Source organism: Hirundo rustica, chromosome 15 (genome assembly GCF_015227805.2).
Source record: "Hirundo rustica isolate bHirRus1 chromosome 15, bHirRus1.pri.v3, whole genome shotgun sequence".
In the NCBI taxonomy this organism is placed as follows: domain Eukaryota; kingdom Metazoa; phylum Chordata; class Aves; order Passeriformes; family Hirundinidae; genus Hirundo; species Hirundo rustica.
Window position 1 is genome coordinate 1 of NC_053464.1, and position 7,607 is coordinate 7,607.

Here is a 7,607-nt window from a genome sequence, read left to right on the forward strand (position 1 = left end):
TCTTTTCTTTCTTTCTTTCTTTCTTTCTTTCTTTCTTTCTTTCTTTCTTTCTTTCTTTCTTTCTTTCTTTCTTTCTTTCTTTCTTTCTTTCTTTCTTTCTTTCTTTCTTTCTTTCCAGCATCACAGTGGTGGAATCCCTGTGTTCCCCTCTTTATGACATCACAGTGGTGGTAACACCAGTGCTTCCCTCTTTGTGACATACCACTGGTGGCAGCCCCAGTGTTCTGCTCATTATGACACCACAGCAGTGGTAGCACCAGCGTTCCCCTGTCTATGACATCACAGTGGTGGCAGCCCCAGCGTTCTGCTCTTTATGACACCACAGGCAGTGGAAGCACCAGCGTTCCCCTAGTTTTTGACATCAGAGTGGTGGAATCCCTGTGTTTCCCTCTCTATGACATCACAGTGGTGGCAACACCAGTGCTTCCGTCTTTGTGACATCCCACTGGTGGCAGCCCCAGTGTTCTGCTCATTATGTCACCACAGAAGTGGTAGCACCAGTGTTCCACTGTCTATGACACCACAGTGGTGACAGCCCCAGCGTTCTGCTCATTATGACACCACAGCAGTGGTAGCCCCAGCGTTCCCCTCTCTATTACACCACAGTGGTGGCAACCCCTGTGTTCCCCTCACTATGAAACCACAGTCGTGTCAACAGCAATGTTCCATTCTCTATGACACCAGAGTTTTCCTGCCGCAGCTCTCCTGCCTTTGTGACAGCGCAGTGGTGGCAGCCCCAGCGTTCCCGTGTCTGTGACACCACAGCCGATGCAGCCCCAACCTTCCCTGCCTGGAGACGCTCAATGGCAAGTGTCCAGAGCTGCGTCCAGTCAACACCACTGAGCGGCCCACTGAGCCCCTGCCGGCCTGGCCTCAGCTTTACTCCTCTGCACACAGTGGCTCAGGGAAGGCCTTCTTGGCCTCCCCCACAGTGCCACAGACCAGGCTCAGATACAGTTACAAGAGCTGTGCCCAGAGCTGGCAGCCACTTCATTAAATGCACAAAAACACTCTGCCCCCAGCAGAGCTGCTCCCTCCCTCCCTAGTTTCACCTCCACACATATAGCACCTGAGACTGCAAGCAATGACCGTTCCTCAGTCACATCTGCAGCAAAAACAGCTTGAGCAGTGCCTTGCAGCAGCTGAGAAAAGCTCCTGCCTCAGGCTACTGCTTTCCTGCTCAGCCACACCCCCCGTGTGCCCCAGCAGCAGGGAATTGCCCCATCTGGCTGCCACCACTGAGGGCAAACTGCTGCATCTGGAGTTCTGCTGCCAGCACTGCCCAGATCTGGTGCCACCAAATTGCTGAACCTGGGCTGCGAGGGCACTGGGAAAATTATGGATCTGGGCTCAGGATGAGACAGGAAACACCAGACTTCATACTCCACATGCTGAGAAACAACAGGTCTGGATTTTCTCTCTCTTTCTTTCTTCTTTCTTTCTTTCTTTCTTTTCTTTCTTTCTTTCTTTCTTTCTTTCTTTCTTTCTTTCTTTCTTTCTTTCTTTCTTTCTTTCTTTCTTTCTTTCTTTCTTTCTTTCTTTCTTTCTTTTCTTTCTTTCTTTCTTTCTTTCTTTCTTTCTTTCTTTCTTTCTTTCTTTCTTTCTTTCTTTCTTTCTTTCTTTCTTTCTTTCTTTCTTTCCAGCATCACAGTGGTGGAATCCCTGTGTTCCCCTCTTTATGACATCACAGTGGTGGTAACACCAGTGCTTCCCTCTTTGTGACATACCACTGGTGGCAGCCCCAGTGTTCTGCCCATTATGACACCACAGCAGTGGTAGCACCAGGATTCCCCTGTCTTTGCCATCACAGTGGTGGAATCCCTGTGTTCCAGGCTCTATGACATCACAGTGGTGGAATACCTGGGTTCCCCTCTCTATGATATCTCACTGGTGGCAACACCAGTGCCTCCGTCTTTGTGACATCGCACTGGCAACAGCCCCAGTGTTCTGCTCATTATGACGCCACAGCAGTGGTAGCACCAGCGTTCCCCTGTCTATGACATCACAGTGGTGGCAGCCCCAGCGTTCTGCTCATTATGACACCACAGCAGTGGTAGCACCAGCGTTCCCCTGTATACGACATCACAGTGGTGGCAGCCCCAGCGTTCTGCTCATTATGACACCACAGCAGTGGTAGCACCAGCGTTCTCCTGTCTATGACATCACAGTGGTGGCAGCCCCAGCGTTCTGCTCTTTATGACACCACAGCAGTGGAAGCACCAGCGTTCCCCTGTTTTTGACATCAGAGTGGTGGAATCCCTGTGTTTCCCTCTCTATGACATCACAGTGGTGGCAACACCAGTGCTTCCGTCTTTGTGACATCCCACTGGTGGCAGCCCCAGTGTTCTGCTCACTATGTCACCACAGAAGTGGTAGCACCAGTGTTCCACTGTCTATGACACCACAGTGGTGACAGCCCCAGCGTTCTGCTCATTGTGACACCACGGCAGTGGTAGCACCAGCGTTCCCATGGCTTTGACAGCACAGTGGTGGAATCTCCTGTGTTCTTCCCCTCTCTATGACAACACAGTGGTGGCAACACCAGTGCTTCTGTTTTTGTGACATCCCACTGGTGGCAGCCCCAGTGCTTCTGCTCATTATGACACCACAGCAGTGGTAGCCCCAGCGTTCCCCTCTCTATTACACCACAGTGGTGGCAACCCTCTCCACCATATCCTCCAGCCATGTGCATGGTTACTGGCTGGCACACAGGAGTTTGGAAGGAAGCCAAGTGCACCATTTTCTATAAAGTCTGTGGTGCTGAGGGATGAACAAATGTCACAGAGATATGGCAGCCTCCCCTGAAATCACAGCTGAGGGAGAGCCTGAGCTATTTGGTGCTTCTAGGCATGAAGATCTGCTCGGAATCTTCCACAGATGCTCAGCAGGCAGGCAGGAGGATTGTGCCTGGATCTCACTCTGGAAACGCCAGGGGCTCCAGGGAGAGCTGTGGGAATGTTATAAATGAGAAGACCAGATTCGATAAAGCAAATTTTGGAATTTTATTGAGAGACAAAATAACAGTCTCGGACAGCCACAATTAAAAGGACAGCGTCAAGCCCGGGGTCGGCGCCGGGTGAACAACGATAACACACTCTGCCAGTCTGTTATCCCCAAGTTCACATTTGTGGTTTGCAGCAGTCTCTTTTTATACACTGGATCGCGGAGAGAGGCTCGAGATGTCGAAAGTCTTCCCTCCGAGGCAGCTTCATTAAACATGCAGGTCTCAGTTCTAAGAGTCTGAATGGATCAGCGGAGGAGGACAATGCTGTTAATGGTCGGTTCCAGGTGTGGTGTAGACATGTTAATTCCAGCTGGAGACAATCTAGATACGGATCTGAAACCATCATCGGGTTCTCCGGGCTATCATCTCCGTTTTCCGTTGCCTTTTGTTTCTTTTCAGCGATTCCTGGCAGTGACAGTCTTCTTGTCCTCCTTTCTGGTAATTCTAATCAAGCTCTCCTCTTGTCCTTCCCATGCCTTTTCAGGCTAGGGACATTCTTGTATTTTATTAAGTCCCCTTCCTCCTGAGTTAACCCACAAAATGCTATTTTAAAACAAAACTTAACTTCTAACATGCTAGTTTATACAGAACTTATATTTCTACAGTCGGTGTTACATTTTATATTCTATTAACATGAAGTAACTTTAGAACAGATGTAACATTCCTTTTTAATGATTCGTAGCCAAGGCATGTTTGTGTCTCTCTCCTGGTAATTCTAATCATGTTGTGTCTCGTGCCCCACCCCCTTGTCTTTTCAGGCGAGAGAAATTCCTGCACTTTTACTGAGCTGCTTTCTTCTGAATTAATTCATAGCATATTGGATTAAAATAAAACTTATACTTATAGGGATGATATTACTCTTTGTATCTTTTTAACACAAATTAACTTTAGGACATATATCACAGGAAGGATTGACATTGCATTGAGAGGGGCCACAGTCCTGCAAGGGTCTTTCAGCAGCAGCAATCAGCAGCCTGGAGGGTGGGGAATGCTGCATGTGTACCACTGCGTTCTGATCCTCCACCTAAATGCAGAGCTGCCCCCAGAGTTTTTCTCTTCCTCCTGTTGGGTATATTTTGGAGCAGCTGTTAGATGTGGCTTTTGATGGTGATCCCTTCCAATGGGAAGCAGCCATTGGCCTGCTGTGATAACCTCCCCACTAATATTAACTCCTCATGCTCTTTGGTTCTATTGGGAGGTTTTTGCCTATTTGTTTGATTGGTTTGTTTGGGTTGGTTTGTTTGGGTTTTGGGTTTTTTTTTCTCTTTTGGTTTGAGGTTTTTGTTTGCTTGGTTATAAATGACTGGTGAAATTGGCACAGGCAAACTCCAGAAGATGTCAACCAGGCTCAGCTTTGCAGAAATTACTTTTGACTGGGATTAACTGCAGCCCCCAGGCTCAGGATCACCACAACAGTTGCAGGTTTTGCCCTGCATCATCAGCCTGCCCAAACCCTGCTCGGTGGCTCACAAACGGACCAGACAACTATTGTGCCAAGCTTCCTTTCAAACAGCAAAACCTTGGTCAGCATGACAGAAAAGCAGGGAAAAAAAGAAAATCTTCCCCATCCAGAACAGAGCCAGTGTGCCACCCTCTTCCCCTCCACCGGTATTAATTTTGGACATTTACAGACAACCCGGGCTCTAAAGCTCCCATCTCTCTGTTCCTGATGCTATTTGCGAGCCTTCAGCCTTGACTCCCACGGATCTCACTGACTGCTGTCCATGTGGGGCTGGGGATGCTCAGCCTGGAAAGAAGAGGCGCTGGGGAGGCCTCAGTGCAGCTGTGCAGACCTTGAAGGGTCCCATGGGAAAGATGGGGACAGAGTGTTCAACAGGGCCTGCGGTGAGAGGAGAAGGGGAGACGGCTTTCAAGTGCAGCAGGTCGATGTCAGTTGGAAGTTTACGCTTAACCAAGATGTTCTTTTACACTGAGGCTGATGAGGCACTGGCCCAGGCCGTGCACGGAGGCTGGGGATGCCCCATCCTTGGCAACATCCAAGGCCAGCTGGGAACATGGCTCTGAGCAACATGGTCTGGGAGAAGATTGCTCAGCTTGGGACAAGATGAGGGGTTTTAGGGCCCTTCCAAGCCCAAGTGTTCAGGGCTCCCATCATTCCATGGTCTCCGTTGCCCACATCACGTCGACCCTGGACTCCTGGGCTTTGTGATGTCATGTTCCGTGTTCCAAGTGGCACTTTCAGCATCCAGCAAAGAGCAGGTCACAGTCACTGGCCTTTGTGTCAGCCCACCCTTCGGCCTGCTCTGAGAGCGCTCCTGTCGCCCTCACGTGCTCCCTGATCACCCTCTGAGTGCTGGAAGCTCCCTGTTGGCTGGGTTGGGCCTGGGTCCATCCCTGCACCATGCTGACATTTGTCCTGAGGAAGGTAGGGTGCCATTCCACGGAGGTGGACACCCCTGGACTCCCTGGGTGGGTTGCAGCTCTTTGCCAAAGGTGGGGCACAGGGAACCCACTCCAAGGTTTTGCCACCTCTGCAGGCTGCATCAGTCCTGAAAGCTCCCTGCTGGCTGGCTTGGGCCTGGCTCCATCTTGGCACGATGCTCACGTTTGTCCTGAGGAAGGTACGGTACCATTCCACGGAGGTGGAGAGCCTGGGACATGTGGAGTGGGCTGCAGCTCTGTGCGGATGCTGTGGCACAGGGAGCCCACTCCGAGGTTTTGCCACCTCTGCAGGCTGCCACAGAGAGGAAGAGGAGATGGAGGTGGATGTGGAGGAGAAGAAAGATGAGGAGATGGAAGTGGATCTACAGGTTGATCCAGAGGAGGACATGGAAGTGGATGGAGAAGAGCATGGAGACGAAGAGATGGAGGTGGATGCGGAGGAGGAGAGAGACGAGGAGATGGAGGTGGAGGTGGAGGAGGAGAGAGACGAGGAGATGGAGGCAGACAGAGAAGAGAATGCAGAGGAAGAGATGGAGGTGGATGTGGAGGAGGAGACAGACGAAGAGATGGAAGTAGACGGAGAATGAAGAGGAAGAGATGGAGGTGGATGTGGAAGAGGACAAGGAGGAAGCAATGATGCTGGATCTAGACATGGATCCACAGCAGGACATGGAAGTGGTGGTATGTGCTCCCCAAAGGCAGAGTGGGTCCCCTGCTGCCAGGCTGGTGCTACCACAGGTGGTCCCGGCTCAGGGACACGGTAGCCCGTGCACTGGATTCTGGCAGCCATCCCCAGCCTGCCCTGTGCTTGCTTTGGGCTGCACAGCCCCCAGCCCCAGGCAGGCTCAGTTCTGGCAGCAGAGACCTGCTGTGCCAGCATGTGCCAGCCTGCGAGCACATGGAACACCCTCCGTGCCTGACTGGAATAACCACGGCACTTACTTTTCTTTCAGGTCTGACAGAGATCCCAGACAGATACACCACCTCCTGTACATAGGTTTTCAAGTTTGTTGTTGCCTTTGGGCTATAGGTTTTGGAGCTTTTGTATCTTGTGGTATACTAAACAAAGCATCTTGAGCACGTTGAGCAGCCAAATGATTCAGGGCTAAAGGATATGATAATTGAGTTGCTGTAGATGAATAATTTCCTTTGCCTGTGATCACATCTGCATGTAATTCCAAATGTCTACAGTAATTCCAAATAAATCATGTCCTTGAGGCCGCTGTTTGTCAGCCTCTAATTGTGCCTTTCTGAACCATTCGCTTTCCCACATTATAAATTCAGATGGAGTCAACAACAGTCTTGCTAAATTCTGACAGTCCACAGGGGCTGTGACATCTGCTGTAAAGATCCATGACAAAATTGATTTTGCAGCTTCAGATTTTAATCCATGCTGAGTGACAGTTTGCTTCGCTTGTTGTAGAATTTTCCAGTCACGTGGTCTCCATTCAGCTAATTGATTTGCATGTTCAATTACAACTGGACAAGTAATTGGTGCAGCAGCTTCCCATTCTCCTTCAAGTATAGCATCACGAATGACTCCTGACCACTGAGAGGGCAAATTTCTCTGTATTTGCATAGAATTTGATTGTGGTGCATATGGTTGAGGTTGGCTTTCTAAATCCAAGTGTTTTAATTCCTGAACATTTTGACATTGCTTTGTGCAGGTTGGCCAAGAAGGCGCTGTAGGTTTTTCTTGATGTTTGTCTTGTCCTTGTTGCTCCACAGTAAGGTCCTTTAATTTATTTAAAACTTCTTTCATCATAGCTTTTGTTGATTTTTTCTCAGGCTGACGAGAGGCAGCTGGAGTTTGTGAGCCTGATTCACTTGGTGTCTGACTTGAACTGCTGGATCCACTGGATGGCAGTCGGGGATAAATTTTTCAAGAATCACAGCTAATTTCTCCCCGTTGTTTCTGCATCTCGGAAGACAAACTGTCAGTAGTTAATACTGCATTTTGCTCAGTCTCTGCCTGCAATGGTGCAGACACTTCCTCCTTTTCTTCTACACCACGTTGCACATCGGCAGCTGAACAACTCAGCACTGCAGCCATTCCCCGCATAGGTAACACGCGGCTAGCACCAAAAAAGAGTTGCAAATTGTCCAGGTTTTTCTTCTCAGCACCCATGGAGGGTTCCGGGCTCAATGCTTGTGAAGCAATCATTGCTACCTACTGCTCTGCTTTCATTTCACTCAATGT